At 43.2% G+C, this 18,175-nt stretch overlaps 1 protein-coding gene across 5 annotated transcripts in view; it reads left to right on the plus strand.

The window, feature by feature from the left end:
• Positions 1–16,142: 16,142 nt before the first annotated feature.
• CDH20 (cadherin 20) overlaps positions 16,143–18,175 on the plus strand; it is a 183,810-nt gene continuing 181,777 nt past the window's right edge. For 2 of the 5 annotated variants that reach the window (XM_033087790.1, XM_033087791.1), the window contains exon 1: positions 16,427–16,541. The gene's annotated coding sequence lies outside the window, so the exon portion shown is untranslated. Of the gene's footprint in view, positions 16,542–18,175 lie in introns of all 5 variants that reach the window. The other 3 variants (XM_033087785.1, XM_033087786.1, XM_033087787.1) reach the window with 3 other exon arrangements.

Consider the following 18,175-nt stretch of genomic DNA (forward strand, 5'->3'; position numbering starts at 1 on the left):
TTTGTGTAGACTCTTCATACATTACAGTAACTTGGCTGGCACCCACAGTTTTCAATGATCTTCAAGAAAAAAAGAAAAACTGTGTTTGCTGGATTCAAAAGTTGTTTTCAGTCTAAACCTAATAAAATTCCCTCCTCTGGCATCTTCACTTGTTTTTTTCCCTAAGACCAACATCAGTCATCTGTCTTCTGCCACATAAGGATCTGTAGAAGGACTTAGAAACCTGTTTAACACTCTTTGGTATTGCCTAGCTTTCTAGTGGGCAGAATTCTCCCTCATATTCTGTAATCAGCATTCGAAATATCAATGAAATCAAGGTTTAGTACCTGCCTTCTCCTCCTCTCTACTGGTCATCCCACTTCTCTCCCATATTCCATAAAGAACTTTGAATATGTGTTCACCCAGACTTCAAAAATGCACGAAGAAGCCCTCTTCGCTAGACTTGTTTGCCATCCCTAAGAACTTGATCACATTGCTAACTCTGAGCTGTGAAGTGAATGATATTTCAAAAGATGCTATCAATAATGTTCTTTGTAGAACTATTTCAGTGACAGGAAGCTAATGGGCTTCCTTTAACACACACACACACACAGTTCTTTACACACTCAGGCCCTCTTAGCTTATTCTCTCTTGGTGACTGCACCTATCCTATCATAAGCCTGGATTACCCGGGCTTCACTTTATGAAGTGAGCTGGGCTTAACCAGTGAAAACAGTGGGGTGACCAGCAGAACCCCAAATAGCAGGCGTCTCTCAAGGGACCCGACACAGGGTGACGAGGTCCAGCTGACCACCCCGCTCCTGAAGCATCCACCTCTTGCCCACTAGCAGAGGTGGAAGGTTTCTTTTCCATTAACTGCTTTCTGTCTTTGGTCTTTCTTCTATCATTTCTCCACATCCTTTAATATCAGAGTGTAGCTCTTCCTGCTCTGGAAACAGTTCTTAAAAAGTACTTCATGGAGAAATTAAAAAAAAATCCCATTTACAATCGCTCCAAAGACTATAAAATACCTGGGAATAAATTTAACCAAAGAAGTAAAAGATCTATACTCAGAAAATTATAAGACACTGAAGAAAGGAATGAAGGAAGATATAAATAGATGGAAACACATATCATGTTCATGGATAGGAAGAATTAATATAGTTAAAATGTCCATACTGCCTAAGGCAATATACATATTCAATGCAATTCCTATCAAACTGCCAACGTCGTTTTTCACAGAAATAGAACATATAATCCTAAAATTTATATGGGACCATAAAAGACCCCGAATAGCAAAGGCAATCTTGAGAAATAAGAACAAAGTGGGAGGTATAACAATACCTGACTTCAAATTATACTACAAGGCTACAGTAATCAAAACAGCATGGTACTGGCATAAAAACAGACACATAGATCAATGGAACAGAATAGAGAGTCCAGAAATAAATCCACGCCTATATGGCCATTTAATCTACGACAATGGAAGCAAGAATGTACGATGGAGTAATGACAGTCTATTCAATAAATGGTGCTGGGAAACCTGGACAGACACATGCAAAAAAATGAAGTTGGACCACCTCCTTACACCATATACAAAAATAAATTCAAAATGGCTTAAAGACTTAAATGTAAGATTTGAAACCATAAAATACCTAGAAGAAAATATAGGAAGAAACTTCTCAGACATTACCCGGAGTAAGATTTTTACTGATATATACCCTCGCTCGAGAGAACTAAGAGAAAAAATAAACATATGGGATTATATCAAACTAAAAAGTTTTTTCACAGCAAAGGAAACCATCAATAAAACAAGAAGGGATCCTACTGAATGGGAAAAGATATTTGCCAATGATATATCTGATAAGGGATTAATATCACAAATCTATGGAAAACTCACTCAACTCAACTCCAAAAAAACAAACGATCCAATTAAAAAATGGGCAGAGGACTTGAAGAGACATTTTTCTAAAAAGGACATACAGATGGCAAACAGACATATGAAGAAATGCTCAACCTCACTAACCATCAGAGAAATGCAAATAAAAACCACAATGAGATACCACCTCACCCCAGTCAAAATGGCTATCATCAATAAATCAACAAACAGCAAGTGCTGGCGCGGATGTGGAGAAAAGGGAACGCTTGTGCACTGTTGGTGGGATTGCAGATTGGTGCAGCCGCTATGGAAAACAGTATGGAGGTATCTCAAAAATCTGAAAATGGAACTACCTTATGATCCAGTAATTCCACTCCTAGGTATCTATCCGGAGAAATCCAAAACTTCAATTCAAAAATCTTTATGCACTCCTATGTTTATTGCAGCACTATACACAATAGCTAAGACATGGAAACAACCAAAATGCCCATTGGTAGATGATTGGATTAAGAAACTGTGGTACGTTTATACAATGGAGTATTATGCAGCCATAAAGAAGAAAGAAATCTTACCATTTGCAACAACATGGATGGATCTAGAGAACATTATGTTAAGTGAAATAAGTCAGACAGAGAAAGATAAGTACCATATGATCTCACTTATTTGCGGATTCTAAAGAAAAGAATAAGTGAATGAACTAATCAGAAACAGTTTGGGAGACAATGAGGAAAAACTGAGGGTTGCTAGATGGGCGGGAGGGGTGGGGGGTGGGGGGGAGGGTGAGGGGATTGGAGGGCAATCGGTGACCATGGGATGGCCACGGGCTTGAAAATTAATCTGGGGAACGTAATTTGGTGGTTACCAGAAGGTAAAGGGGTTGGGGGGTGGGGGATGAGGGTGAAGGGGATCAAATGTATGGTGATGGAAGGGGAGCTGACTCTGGGTGGTGAACACACAATGTGATTTATGGATGATGTGATACAGAATTGCACACCTGAAATCTATGTAATTTTACTAACAATTGTCACCCCAATAAATTAAAAATAAATTAAAAAAAAAAGTACTTCATTATTCACATTATCTCTTTCAGCCGCATTTAATCTATTTGGTTTCCTCTCCAGTCAAGCACCCCCTTTTCTTCTTACATATCAGATGGCTTTGCCATTGCTTGACTTCTTTTCCTTTTCTATCCCCTTATCCTATATACAAATTCATTCTTTATGTCTTCTTTGATTTGTTGTTCATGACCTAATTCCTGCATTGTTTTCCTAGACAAATAAATTTCTTCTTGTAAAGGCTTTAGTGTCATCCCCGTCTTGTAAGCATTCTCTCTCTTTCTCAGTTAACACATGGTCCACCCTTGTACGATCTTTATAAATGGAGTTTTGGCTTCTATCTTTTAATTTCAATATACACTAAAGTGAATTTAATCCTCCACCACAAATCTTAACTAAATTTTCCTGATTCTACAAATTTATTTGGCTATTAAAAGTGTAAGGAAGGAGCAGTATTCATTCAGATGTTAGGAAATGTTTTTCAAAAAAATTATTTACTATCTCTGTCTAGTAGATATGGTACTGGGCATTTGGGATATACAGATGATGAAGGGACCTAGTGTCTACACTCACAGTTTCAATATTTATTGTGGAGCTAGGTGTGCAAAAAAAAATCTGCATCCAATGAAGCACGTGCCACCTGGAGATAGGTCCAGGAGATCGCCATTGGTAGGAAGCGATCAAGGAGGCCCCAAAAGAAGACATGAATTGTTGAAAGAGGAACTAAAGTTTGACTATCAGCAAGCCACCGAACAAATGGGAAAGTAGACAGGAGGGGGGGTTCCAAGCAGGGAAACAAAATCATGATCAAAGTCAAAGAGTAGAGAGTGATGTATTTAGGGAACTGCATGTCTAATCGCTTTAAAGCCAATTACACAGCCAGCCTGTTAGAAACAACAGCCCACATTTATGGAAAGCTCAGCAGTTTGTGTTATCTCATTTAATCCTAACAATTTTGCAATGAAGGTATTATTTCCATTTTATGGATGAAGTAATGAGGTTTCAAAGATTTTTTTTTTAAGTTTATCCAACCTCAATCATTAATAAGTAGTGGAGTCAGGACTGAACCAAGCTGATTCTGATTACATAACCCATACTTCTTCTATTACACCAGTATCTCTTCCAGATTTGATTCTGTAGGTGTTGGAAAGCCAGCACAGTTTTACATAGAAGAGCAACTTGTTCAGGTTTTCCTTTGGGAGAGAACTGGTTCGAGAAGAGATGAATTGTAGGTAGGGAGTCCTAAGACTGTTTTAATGTTTTAATAACCTAGGAAAGAGATGATGGGGACCTTAATTGGGTAGGTCATTGTAAGGACAGAAAAGAGGGTGTAACTTCCATAAACAATTAGGAATTCAAATGGACAGACCGTAATGACTGGCCAGACATCGCGAATGGCTGACAGGAAAGCATTTCGGGAGTGTCTCTTGGATTTCTGAATTGTGCAACTTGGTGACAGTTGTGTCATTCTCAGAGATAGAGAAAAATGGGTGAGGGGGGTAGAAAATGTGGGTGATGAATGTGGTTTCTTTATCCAGATTGGCTGTGGAACAGGCTAAGGTGTTCATCAGGCAGTGAAGGAGGTGGGGGGTGGGAGGGGCTCAAGACCGAGGCCAGAGCTAGAGATAAAAAACTTAGGAGTCAGTATATGTGTGAAGACATGGGCATGCAGGGTGTTGACTAGGGAGCATATGCCGTGTGGGAGGAAAAAGACATATAAGGATGGAGCAAAGGGGGAAGTTATCAAATGAGCCTACAAGGCTACCATCAACATAGAATGAGAAAAAGAGGAAAGTGGAGTTGAAGACACAGAAAGAGGACTGATAACTAAGAATTGGGCCATGGCCCTGGTGGTAGACAAGATGTTCCCCAATGATCCCACCTCCTGATATTCAAGCCCTTGTGTAATTCTCTCCCTTGAGGGGGTGCTCAGTTTGGCATCTTGCTTCTAACAAAAAGAATATGGCAAAAGTGAGGGAGGTTAGGTTATAAAAAAAAGACTGCTACTTCTATCTGGGGCTCTGTCTCTTGATGTCTCTCTTGAATCACTCAGTCTGGTGGAAGCCAGCTGCCATGTCGTCAGGCAGATTGTGGAGATACCCATGTGGTACCATAGCGGGGCCTGCCAGCGGCCATGGAGTGAGCTTGGAAACAAATACTTCCCCAGGGGAGCCTTGAGATGACTGCCGCCCCCGCCAACAGCTCAACTCTCACCTCAGCAGAGATTCTGAACCAGAACCACTCAGCTAAGCCATTTCAGGCTCCCTGATGTACGGAAACTGAAATAATTATTGTTGTTTTAGGCCACTAAGTGTGGGATAATTTGCTGTGCAGCTATTGATAATACAATCACCCTGAAAATGCAGCCGAGAACAAGAATAAGGCAGATAGGATCAAAAGGACCCCTGCTTGCTTTGCAGTCATAATTTATATTTTGTGTTATGCACACATCTGTCGATTTTGAGGGCTCATTCCTCACTTTGGTAATATATTTTGGCCTGTAAATAGGTACATAGGTGCACGCTGAGAAGCAGGGCAGTGTGGTAGTAAAGGGCATAGGCTCTGGAACCAAAAGACTTGGGTTCGAATTCCTGTTTACCTCTTATTCTCTGTGCAGCTCTGGTGCCCTCATTCTTATGAAGGATACTGATGGCTTCCCCTGTACGGCGGCTGGGAAGAATACATGAGTTAGTGCACACAACTCTCTTAAAACAGTTCTTGGAGCACTCAGTCGACATTAATTATTATTACTGGGGTGGGAGGTATGTACAGAGAGACAGAGGAAGAGGGAGAGAAAGCTACTTCAATCCATATCCTCACACTAACTAAATGTTCATCTCTATCATCCACTCTTTATTTTCAATTCTAGCACTTTTTTTCCCCCCATGATACAATTCCTTATTCAATAAGTTTACAAACCTGACCTTTTTCTTCCTTGGTTGAAGTTCATTATCATGTAACTTCCATTCCAGACTTCACCTCACACACCTTGAGAACAATTATTGACCTAACTCTAACCCCAAACCTAACCAGCCCAGCCCTAATCAAACCTCAACCCTGTTGACAAGTGTAACACCACACATCGAATTTCTAATATGCAGGAAAGCCCCGACTGACCCCTGTCCCAGTCCACACCTTTGCCCCCCATGAGCCAGCTTCACAAGCTGCCTACCCGCCCGAGTCACCTGCCTTAGGATCGTGGCAAAGGGGACTATTCTTAGATCCCAACGCTTCCCCCCTCTTCTCCTGTTTACTCTGTGGCACATCCTACTGCTCTTGTCCTTTAGTCTTACCTCTGGGGTCTGGGTCCCACATTCTATAAATTGACCATTCTCGTTGTTTTGGGTCTCTCCAGATCATGACAGCTGAAGGTCCCTCTTGACTTTTCCCCCTGTCCTTTCTGAGGCAATCGATTCTCATCTCATTTGTTCAGCGGGAGCTTCGTAATGCACTGTTGTTGACAGCTCTTCTGGCTCGTCTCTGTGGTGTTTGCTACCCTTCACTACTCTCTTCCCTCCCCATCAACCTTTTTTTTTTCCCCTCGCATTTTCTGTGGCCCCTCATACTATCTCACCTTCTACCTCTAGGTGGCGCTCTTGCACCGGTAAGGGCAAATGGCACCAGCTCTGTCCTTTCCTGTTCATTCCGGACTGCCCTCCAGACAGCTTGCATGATCCGCCGTTCTTCCTCATAGAGACTCTACACCATCTACATAAAGAGATCATTGCTGTGCCCGTGTTCTCCACACCTGAAAGACTTCCGCCAGCAGCATATTTACTGGAATAATTTCTTAAAGTGCATCTATAATCCATTTGTCTTTGGATTCTGGTAAACCAGTTACTCTCTCTAAGCCTCACTGTCCTCATCTGTGGGGATAATGATAGTAGCCACCTTAAATTGTGGTCATGCAATTTAAATGATATAATGCATGCAAATATCAGGTATTGTCCCCGGACTATAGGAAACAAGTAATAAATGCTAGCTTTATCGTTGGTGTCAACATCATCAGCTCGGTCATATACAAATCGTAGTCCTTTGATCTTTGGAAGAAAAATTCCTGGGATGTGGTTTCACTGCATCTTCCCTGGGGTATCCTTCTATCTCCCCAAATATGTTCTTCTTTTCCAAAAATATCACCATACCCGAAAAGATGTCCCCATTGTTTAATCCCAATGTTTTATTTCTGGAAAGAATAGTGAGAATTTTTTATCTTAAACATGCTAAGTAAAATCTCAACAAATTTCTTCTAAGAGTGCTGTCCCCTCTACTCCTATAAGATCACCAAAATAAATCCATTTTCTCTATTGATCTCAAACCTCTTACTGGGAAGAATTTGGTTTACTGAAAAATATTTCCCTTGGGTATGTCCTAATTGAACTGAAAGTCAGGGTGCCCAGCCATGTAATTTCTTGTTGAACAGCTGTTCCCGTCCCTGTAAAAAGAATCCTCGCAACAAACGTGCTTTTGACGACACATTTATGGTGCCCTCGTTCTCTTCCACAAACTTCCTAGATTTTTCTTTACTTCTTTATTTATTCTATTCCTTCCCAATTATAAACTATATGAAAGGCAAACTAGACAAAGCCGTCACTAGGACTGCAATCATGACCTTCCTTTCCCCTTCTCGTTTTCTTAATCCTCACCCTCACGTAGCTCTTCCACATTTTGTGTCTCTTCTCTTCCAAGCTCCCACTGAAATGGATTCTAACCAGGCTAAAAAGTCATTTCCAAAAGCCGCTGTTCCACAACAGGCGCTCATGCAGATGACTGACCCCAAGAGACTGCAAAAATCAGACCCACCTCTATCTCTCACTGCCTTTGTCTACTTCTCAGGCCACTTTTGTGATTGAAGTAACATCTGCAACCTCTTAACGGTCCATCTCCCACAGCTAAGTCTGTTTTGAGCTCCCGACCACCCTGGGAGGTAGTTTGATCACATGTCCGATTAAGATGAGAAAATGCAGGAACTTGTCTAAGGTGAGTAGAGAGAAACACAGATAAATTCACAACCCCACCACTTTTTCTATAAGAAAAAAGGGGGGGAGCTTTCCAAATATTCTCAATAGGATGGCTCAGTGCCCCCCACCTTTATGTGAAAAACATTCCAATTTCCATTCTTTTGTCCCTCTACACTCTGTGTACCCCACACTGACAAAGCTTCCCCCCACCCTGCAAGAGCAAGAATTGGACTAATGGGTTCTATAAATTTGATTTGGTTCACAAATCCATGTATGCACATGGAGAGGGAAAATGGTGTAACTTTGGGCAAGTTCCTTTGACTCACTATATGTACCTGTTTTCTCAATAATAAAATTAGAGGGCTGGATTTGACCGTCTCTAAGATCCCTTATATATTCCAAATTTCTGTGATTTTATTATTTTAAGAATAGTACAAATAATATTGAAGACAATACTTCAATCTCCTTTCCTGACAAAGATGATATCAAAAAGTATAGAAACACATGAATATTTATAACTCTTTTATTAATAATGGTGGCTAACCTTTAATGTATGTTACTATGTGCCAGAAGGTGCTATACAACTGTCATGGATTATCTAATTTAATCCTTATAAAAACCCTACGAAGGAGGTTGTACTATTTATACCCACTTTACAGATGAGGAAATGCAGGCACAAGATTAAATAACTTGCTCAAGGTCACTGGCGAATAGCTGAGCCAAGATTCAAACTCAGACAGTGAGACTCAAGGGGCAGCCTCCTTAGCTCCTAGACTCTGCTTTCGCTTTCTTACGCTTTTCAATGAGAGAAAAATATGTAATTAGTGGCTATTAATTTTCCACTGTTATACAGCACTAATCCTCTAAATCATCTACAAGCTTGCGTTTAATAGGTTATCAATACGCATATTTAGAACTGATTCTTGCAATTAGTTGTTGCCATAAGGATTTCAGAATAATGTCAAGAATAACAAATAGTTTTTACTTACAAAGGAACTTGCAAATTGAGTTCCTTTCATCTGCAAAACCTCTCTACATAAAATTAGTCATCCTATTTTATACTTTATTTTTAGGTTGCTTTATGTTCTCTTAACATTTGGTATAGTTGAATATCAAAAACTGCAGCAATTCTATCTGCGAGGACTCACTTACCAGAGATTCAGGTTCAAAAATTAATTTATAGTCCGTGCTAATTTTAGGAATTAGTGTATTTTTAAGTAACGTGTACCTTGCCCAGCTTTTAAAGGTTTTGTTATGAATAAGGAGTGATCATTATGCATGTGTGTCATGCTGAGTGTACTTGGGAGTTTAACTGTGAATATATTTCAAACATTTTTCTGTCATTTACTCTATTCTGTGATAAAGCATCAAAACTAAATAATAGGCCAAACCTTCACGTTGCTAAAACACAGAAATTCCTACTCAGTTACTGACAGCTTGCATTTTTTTATATGAAGATACAACATTTAATATTATTAATCATTTTTTAATTATTAAATCATCTCACATGGTATCTGTAACACTAATAACAATAATACAAGTAAAAAAGAAATTATTTAAACACATTCTTCCAAAAGATGTGCCACTTTAAAATGAACTATAAAAATTCTGAAATGATTGTTTTGTTTCAGTACAGCACAAACGGCTGACTCAATAAGGTTATGAACACGCATTGTGATTTTTGTGCATTCATGCTGTGTTTCACAACTCTGGAGATGCCCTATCTACGTAGGAGTACTGGCTAAGGGACAGCATAGGGAGCTTAATTTAAAACCATCGGCCTCCTCGTTGCACACAGTGTGACATAATCAAAGAGCATACACTCTGCCTTCACACCACTAAAGCAGTTGTGTATATTATATTCAGACCAAGATTTGGAATTTTATAACAAAATGTATTTCTATAGATGAAACTGGGACATCACACAACCATAGCTCATGTAGTTTGGGATATTATGTATCCTAACATATACTACTAATAAAATCCAAAATAGTAAGCCTGCTAGTTATCCTTCTGTATTAGTTTTCTATTACTTCTGTAAGAGACTACCACAAATTCAGTGGCTTAAAACAGCACCAATTTATTATCTTATAGTTTGGGAGGTCATTGGGATAAAAACCAAGGTGTGAGGAGAGCTGTGTACCCCCTCTGGAGGCTCTCCGGGAGAATGTTTCCTGGCCTTTTCCAGTTCCCAGAGGCTACTCTCATTCCTTGGCTCACGTCCCCTCCCGCCGTCTTGAAAGCCAAAAATGGCCAGTAGAGTCCTCACAGGACATCACTCTGCCTGTGCTTCGTGTCTCCCTTTTCCACTCTTAAGGACTCTTGTGGCTCTATTGAGCCCACCCTGACGATCCAAGGTAACCCCCCTAGTAGAACGTCAGCTGATGAGCACCCAGGATGCCCCTTTGTCTTGTAACCTAACATAGTCACAGGCTCTGGGGATTCATACATAGACATCTTTGGGGGAACCATTACTCTGTCGACCACCCCTTCTCCATGAGTAAAAGGAAACCTGGATAAAACGTCCTGAAGCTCACATGAGAAGTGTTTTTCAGACCTCGGAGGAGGTATGTTCCAGCCATGAGGTTTTCCAGCTGTGCCCACCATCAGCTTCACCAATTTTTTTCATCTTCTCCATCATTTCTATAATCAGAAATCATCTTCAACTCCAGACATGCTCCTTTTTTTTTTCCAATGCCAATTAATAAGACACATAGGAGAATTTTTGTAGTTTGCCTCACAAATCCACTACTAGGCAGGATCAGTACTTTGCAATTTTCTCTGATGCCTACATCCTTTGTTTTCTATGCCATTCCACAGAAAACTAGTGCCAACAGGACGTCTGGCACTGTGTGCATACTGCATGTACAAGTGTGCGTGTGTGCACATATGCAAGTGTGCATCTGTGTGTGCCTGTGTGTTTGTGTGCATGTGTGCACCTCTGTGTGTGTACTTTTGTGTGTTCATGTGTGATAGAGATAGAGGCAGAGGCAGAGAGAGTTGTTGAAACAGCAGCATCCAGAACGAGCAGAAAACAACATTTGAAATGTGTAATGCTGACACACTGATACTTTTCTATCTCACCCCCTCTCCGGTCCTGGGGCCACATTCCTGGTTCAGGCTGTTATCACATCTCGCTTCAGTTACTGCAGGTTTCCCAGCTGCTTCTCGTCCCTTCGGTCTCCCACCTCTGAAACGTTCCACACTCAACTATAAACCCAGCTATGGTTGTGTCACTCCCTGGCTCACTGCCTATGGATTAGCATAAATGCTTCTCTACCTGGTATCCAAGGCACTGTGGGCTCCCTCCCTTTCCAGTGTTGTCTGCTTTGAATGTCATGTGTATTGGGGCTGATTGCAATCACATCAGTTGCTCAAAATTATGCTGTGCTTTCCCGGGTCTCTGACTCTGACCCCTGATGGTCACTCTGCCCTTCCACCCATATCCAAATAAAATCCATTCTCCAGAACCCAGACCAACCATCACTCCTTCCACAGAACATTCTCCTGTCCCTTCTCCGCTGGAAATAATCTCTGTCTGCTCAGGGCTCCCACAGCACTTCACTTTTAATCCTTTCATAGAGACGATCCATTGCTGCCTTGGATCCTTTACTTTGCTAAATGTGAAGGCCTGTCTTGCAGATTATAAACCCCTTGAGAGCAGTCACTGCCTTTATTTCTCTTTGAAACACCTACAATAACCACATAGCATAGCCTGTAGCAAGGGCAGTGTATTCAAGTTTGTCAGATTCAACTGACTCGATCAGCAGCGTCAACTTCCAGAATTTGTCACAAGAACCGAATGTTTCTACGGCTAGTTCCTTTTGGAGGTTTCAGGGGTGGGGAGCATTTTTCTGTACTATATTCACAAACACAGTAAAATAGACGGAAATTCACAGACATCAACAGTAAGGGAACTAATTTCTTCTGAGAATGCCTGAAAGGCACTGATCAACCCACAGATTCAAAGGACAGAATGAATGTACACGTTACACAAAAACAAAAGCAAGGTAACAGAACTACAAACGACCTTAATAAAAGCTGACTTGTACATCAATGCCATAGAAAACAAAGAATCTAGAGATCAACAGGAAGTCCCACTTTTGTGAATGTGTGTGCATATATTTTTGACCAAAACAACTCTTCCATTATGAATATTTATGGTAAAGACAGGCTACGAAGCCACAAAGTGTTTACAGTGTGTCATTGTCATCAGTTCTACTAAATAATTATCATTACAAATCCAAAAATATCTCAAATGGACAGTACTGAATAATCTAGATCACGAAACTGCATTACAAGTGTATTAGCTGACTCAGGAGACTAATTATAACGAGGTATTGAGCTGTTAATCGCTCGTCTCAATTGTAAAACCATAAACCACATTGCATGGGCAGGAGACGCCAGTCAGGGTCAGTGTGAGGCAGCGAAATTAGCTTTGAACAAGGGTCAGAAGCTCCAGCTCTGCCACAGGTTCACTCTGTGACCTTGGGAGCTCTTAATAAAGATCATCCCATAGGACAAAAGCAGATCTCTTCCTAGAGAAACACAGCTACACTAGCAGCTGACGCTGCCCATCCACAGGAAACAATCTTAAAGTGCAGGAAGATTGCATACACACACACGCGCACACACACACACTCACTCACTCACTCACCTTTCTCAGACTAATACCTTCTTGCTTAATGGCCCAGTTTAGTATTACTATTAACCAGATGATTATTATTTGAGCAAGTGTTATCCATCCATGTCCTAAATAACAGTAGCTGACATAAAAACTATCAAACTGCTTTCTCACTCATAGAATTTATCAGCCAGAGGTCAAGGTGAAAATTATTATAGTTATTTCTAAATCTACTTTTGAACAGTAATAACAATAATAATAATAATAATATCATTACACGGTGTTTCCAAATTTCCAAAGTGCCTGCCAAGTACTTCATTTAATCCTAGTAGCCCAGTAAAGGGACACATTTTTGAAACTGTAGAATTGGTGTTGGTGGGCTTTCTGAGTGCCTCCAACTAAGCTAAATTTGGGGAGACAAAAATGAGTAAGATAGGTTCCTCACTTTAGGTTGTGTCTGGTTAGTGGTAGAGACAACACATTGTGTTCTAATTATTTCTTTATGCATCTGAGAAATCCCAGGGCAGCACAAAGGACAGGATTGTGTCTTTCCTAGAGAAAGAAGTGCATGTGGGGGGTGGAGGTGGGTAGAGGGAGATGTCAAAGATGGCTTCACCGAGAAGGTGACTTTGTCACGGAATCGAAGTCCCTGCTCTATCTGTACCTAGGAGAAGCTCTGCGTGTTACTGAATCTCTATGACCCTGCCATTCTCCATCAATTAAATATGGATAACGATGTGACTCCTAGGTTCCGTGAGGGTGGAACGAGAGAGCAACGTGTAGTGGCACAGCACCCAGTAAATACGGTCATTATTATTTGCACTTACAGAGGCGCTAACTTGGTTCGCTCCAGAGGTGACTGGCTTATCCAAGATTGCCCCACACACCTACCCAGGAAGGTGCCCCACTCAGACTCTGCCGGTCCCTCCACCCCACCCCACCCCCCCCACACACACACACACTGCCCGCTGAAACTCTGGAGCACATATGGAAAGCACCGGTCCTCATAACGTTTCATGGGCTCTTGAATCATGTTAACATATTCATACATATAAACATCCCAACATTTGAAGACTTTTCTGTGAAATGTTGCCTCTAAATCCTAAGAGGATATTCTCCATAAAAGAAGGATCCAGCAGAGCGTTGTAAGGGAGGGGCTGTGATGGGAATGTCTTAAATATTTAATACAGGGATCAAACACTATATACTCTTTTTTACAAAGGGTTTTTAAACTACTCAAAGTTTCAGAGAATAAAATATGGCAAATCCTCAACTGTTTTAAGTGATTTAACCATGAACTTCAGTAGAAAATATTTCAATAGAAATGTGCCTTGCATTTAGTAGGTACTCAACAACTGTTGAATTCAGAGATTTTACCTGACCATTTTTTATCCCTTAAGTTGTAATACTAAAATTTCTCCCCTCGTGTGATATCTATAAATCTTTCTTTAAGCCAATCTATTATAGTTCATTTTATAGTTCTTCAAAGATAAAATGTCATTTAAATTTGATGATGTCAAATATATAAAATTGTTCCCTTATTAATAATAAATAAGTCTGAAAAATCTTAAATAGGAAAAGTATATTTACTACATACTATGTACCAGACAATGTGTTGGGTGATGAAAATATTCAGATTTTCATGGGAAATTCTCAAATAGTAGTATTTACTGAATGTATCTATCTGTATTAGTCAGGGTTCTCCAGAGAAATAGAACCAATAGGAGATAGGTACAGAATAAGGAAGTGGCTCATGCAATTATTGAGGCTGACAAGTCCAAAACTACAGTGCTGTAGGTTTTGGGCCAGTTCCAAGGCATCAGGCAGGAGAATTTTCTCTAAGGCAGGGGAGGGCTGGCCTTTCGGTGCTCTTCAGGCCTTCAACTAATTAGATGAGGCCCACCCACACTGGGAAGAGCAATCTGCTTTAGCCTACCAAGGTAAATGTTAACCTCATTCAGAAGCACCCTCAGAGAAACACCCACAATAATGTTTGACCAGATATGCAGGCACCCTTTGACCCAATCACGTGGACACAAAATTAATCATACCATCCCCCTAAAAAAATCATTCTTTTCCTCTAAATTTCAATAAGAAATTAATCCTCAAGGACAAGTAAGTCACTTGAACAAAACACTAAGAGACTGGTTCTCTTTTTAGATAAGGGAGCAGTATAGGTTGCCGGTGACCTGAAGGCTCTAGCATATTGATTAGGCTGCTTTGGGTCAAAGTTCACCCCTACCACTTATGAGCTAGGTGACCTGGACACACTACTTACCTTTCAGAGCCTTACCTTCCTCATCTATTAAAATGGGGAAATGATAACATATGTGAATATAGCAGGAGTTGGCAAGATTAGAGATGACTTGCAATGCATGTCTGTCACATTACAAATTCCCAATAAACATCAGCTGCTCTAATATTAATAATTTTTGTTGCAACTGTGAGTCCCAGTTGTAGGCTTTGGTGAAACCTATTAAAATGTGGCACAATTGCCTTAACCAGGATACTTATTTCTATGGCACGCATTTGAGGATTTTTATCAGTTACTTAGACATATTGTTTTATCAGTTGTTTTATACACATAGACCATTTGGCCACAAGCACAAGTAGATCATTTATTAACCAAGCAATTTAATCAAAATAACTTTTTGTATTTAGAAAATTAGTGATGGGGTAGGAAATCCTAAAAGCACTGCACGTGAAGATTATAAAGGGAAATGTGGGTGTACAACTGGGCAGCGAGGGTCCCTCTCCACCCACTGGCTAAAGCCAAGTTATAATCAGTAACCATGAAGAACTTGGCCTTGTGGGGTCGGAGGAAGGACACGGGAGGCTGTGCCTCCTATGGACCTTGTCTGTTTGACCCCAAAACAAAGAAGCTTGGACTCCAGTCAGAAATGCCTTCGTGAAGGGCTGTGTAACCTGGTCTGCTCTCTTCACTTCAGCTTCCTCCTCTGAAACTTCTGACCTCTCAGGTACCTCTGCTCCATCCCTACTTCACCCAAAGTCCTAAAACTCTGTAGTTTGGCTATGATGACAAACGAAGGAATCTGAACATTTGGAGAAATTCTTAAAAAGGAGATGGATGATCGAAGTTTTCTTCTCCCTCTGCCATCTCGCCTCACCCCTCCTCTTGAAAATGATGAGTGTCCTCTGCATCCTCAAGGTCAAGGTTAAACCTCGGCTGATATCCACCTCCTTTCTGATCCTGTTAGCCTGTCTCTTTCTGCTCTCATTAACTTGACTGCCTCTTCCAGAATCTATAATCTAGGCAGAATAAGTCACTTCAACTTCAGGGGAGTTCGGGGTAAATACGCCCCTCCTAATTCTACCTATCCCCTTGCCTCTCTTTCCCTCTTAGCGTTTCCTTACTCTCTCAGCCAATAGAGGAGTTTAAACATTTAAATGCAGTATCTAAACTGCATTTAAAGAATTAACCCGTTTTTGCCCCTCACTGTTCTAAACCACAGGGTGCCAACTGGACGCTAATTGCTTTCATCTGGTGGGGTTCCAGACAGCTCCTCAGAAGGAAGGAGCGCACATTCCTGGCACCAATTGGCTAATTCAATTTACTTCACCGACATTAGCCTCTGTCAGAATATTCATGAGCAGGGGAATGAGGACCCGCGGTACAGGCAGGCTGCAGCCACTCGGGCTAGGGAAGGCGCGAGGGACAGAAAGAGGACCGCGCGCTGCGCTCAGGGGACGGTGACCACGACGAGGCAGCGCTTCTCCCCGGCTGGGCCCAGCGCAGGGGGCCGCGGGAGGGCGGGGCAGGGCATTGGCAGGGTGAGCGCGCCTGGCATTGCCACCCAACTCAGGGTGACCACACAGAGACTTTGCAAAAGATCCGGAGGCAGAAAAGCTGTGACACTTTTGAGAGAAGGGGTAGGGGGGTGGGGGGCGGGGGCAACACCGTGAGCGGGAGCAAAGGGACCCAACGGGACACCGGCTGCCCCGTGGGGGAGGCAGCGATGTAAGCTGGACGCCTGCCCCGGAGGAGTCTGGACCGAACGTCCCCGGAGAGTCGCCGGGCCTGCCAGGTAAAGCTCGGGTGGGGCCCCGCGCGTCTGTCCTCGGGTTCCCGGCATCTGGCGCAGGGCGCCTGGAGCCCGCTCTCTCCGGGAAGTCACCCCCAGGCGCTGCGCTCCGCGCCGCGCTCTCTCCCCAACTACCAGCCTGCGGACTGGTCGGAGTTGGACTTCCTCGGACTTTGGGAGGAAGGGGACGTGAAGGGACTGCCTGGGCTGGGGAGCTGCTCTCTGGGAGAGGGAAGCTGGGCGCAGCGGGGCTGGTGGAGAATGCGGAGCGCTGGCAGCGTGAGCTGCGCGCTCCAGGGGCTGGAGACCGGGCAGAAGCGCGGCTTGCGGGGCGCTTGGCATGGCTTCGCCCTCGCTTGCCCCGCAAGCGGTGGCGCCTCCCTCCGGCTACGGATGGAAGAGGGCCGACTGCGTCTCTTGCGCGGGGATGCGCGCCGGGAAGGGGAACCGGAGACCCAGGCTCTGGGGAGGTGCCGGTGCCTACCGGGCCGGTTCCAGTCGGCGCATAGCGCCGCACCCCCACCCGAGCTCCCGCCTGGGAGAAGAATGTGGTGGTGACTTGTCTCTCCGCCACCTGCCGGACATCGCTAACTCCCCGGATTTCCTCTCTCCGGGCCCTGGCTCTCCCAGGGAAAGCTCTGAATTGCTGGATTGCGCTCGGGTTGTTTGGGCTTTGCACGTCGTAGTTGCCGTGGAAGGAGAATGAGGGTGAGGGGGTGGCGAGGGGGTCAGATGGGGTGAAAGTTGCAGATTTGTAAAGGAAACGCCACTGTGGAGTCCCAATCTGCCCTTAGCAACAGGAGAGACAGTGAGCTGGACTTAGGCTGAAACAGGAACCTCTGCCTGGCCATCCACCTGGGGGCGGGGGAGGAGGGGCTGGAACCTGGAGGGCAGCCCGGAGGCAGCGCCAGGGCCTTTTTTCTGCTGAGGCCAGGCAAGGAGTAAGAGGGCTGGCAGCAGAGCACTAGGGGGTTGGTCTGCTGGTAGATTCACAGTTCACTGTTTCGTTACCATTGCCATTACTGTTACTATTATTAATGCTGTTGATGTTGTTACTGGCACGAACGCCAGGACGGATTTTGTCTTCTGGTTGTTAACAGGGGTCCTGGAAACTGAGTCTGCCCCTCCCCAAATAAAACGTCCCTAGACCCCTCTAGTCTCTGATGTATCTCTTAACCAAAGCAAATTAGAGCTGTGACAGGGAGCCAGCTAAGGAATTGGGTCTACCTCACCACAGGAAAAACAAAAACAAAAAAACAAAAGTGGCAACTGTTCACGTGCTCGCACCAACGCCATGGATGAGGAGCCCATTTCTGCCGGATTGCCTTCCTCAGCCTCATGGGGCTCAGGAACCGTGGAGGCATTGCCAATCTTGAACCTCGCATTTGGCCCAGCCTTTTTTGTATTAAACAACCTGGAAATTAATTCTTTTCTCTTCCTGTGCCCCTTGCAGTCCCACGGGCCATGTTACCCGGCGGGGGCAGGCTTCAGTTCCCAACACCGGAGGCAGCCACAAGGGCACCTGCGGTTGCCTGGTCTTGGCTTGGCCCCCAGTCAGAGCTCCTCCGGGGCACAGGTTGGCCAGCGGATGACGCAGAAAATAGGGCAAGAGTGTGGGAGAACAGCCTGTCAGAGTT

This window comes from Rhinolophus ferrumequinum, chromosome 19, assembly GCF_004115265.2.
Source record: "Rhinolophus ferrumequinum isolate MPI-CBG mRhiFer1 chromosome 19, mRhiFer1_v1.p, whole genome shotgun sequence".
Classification (NCBI taxonomy): domain Eukaryota; kingdom Metazoa; phylum Chordata; class Mammalia; order Chiroptera; family Rhinolophidae; genus Rhinolophus; species Rhinolophus ferrumequinum.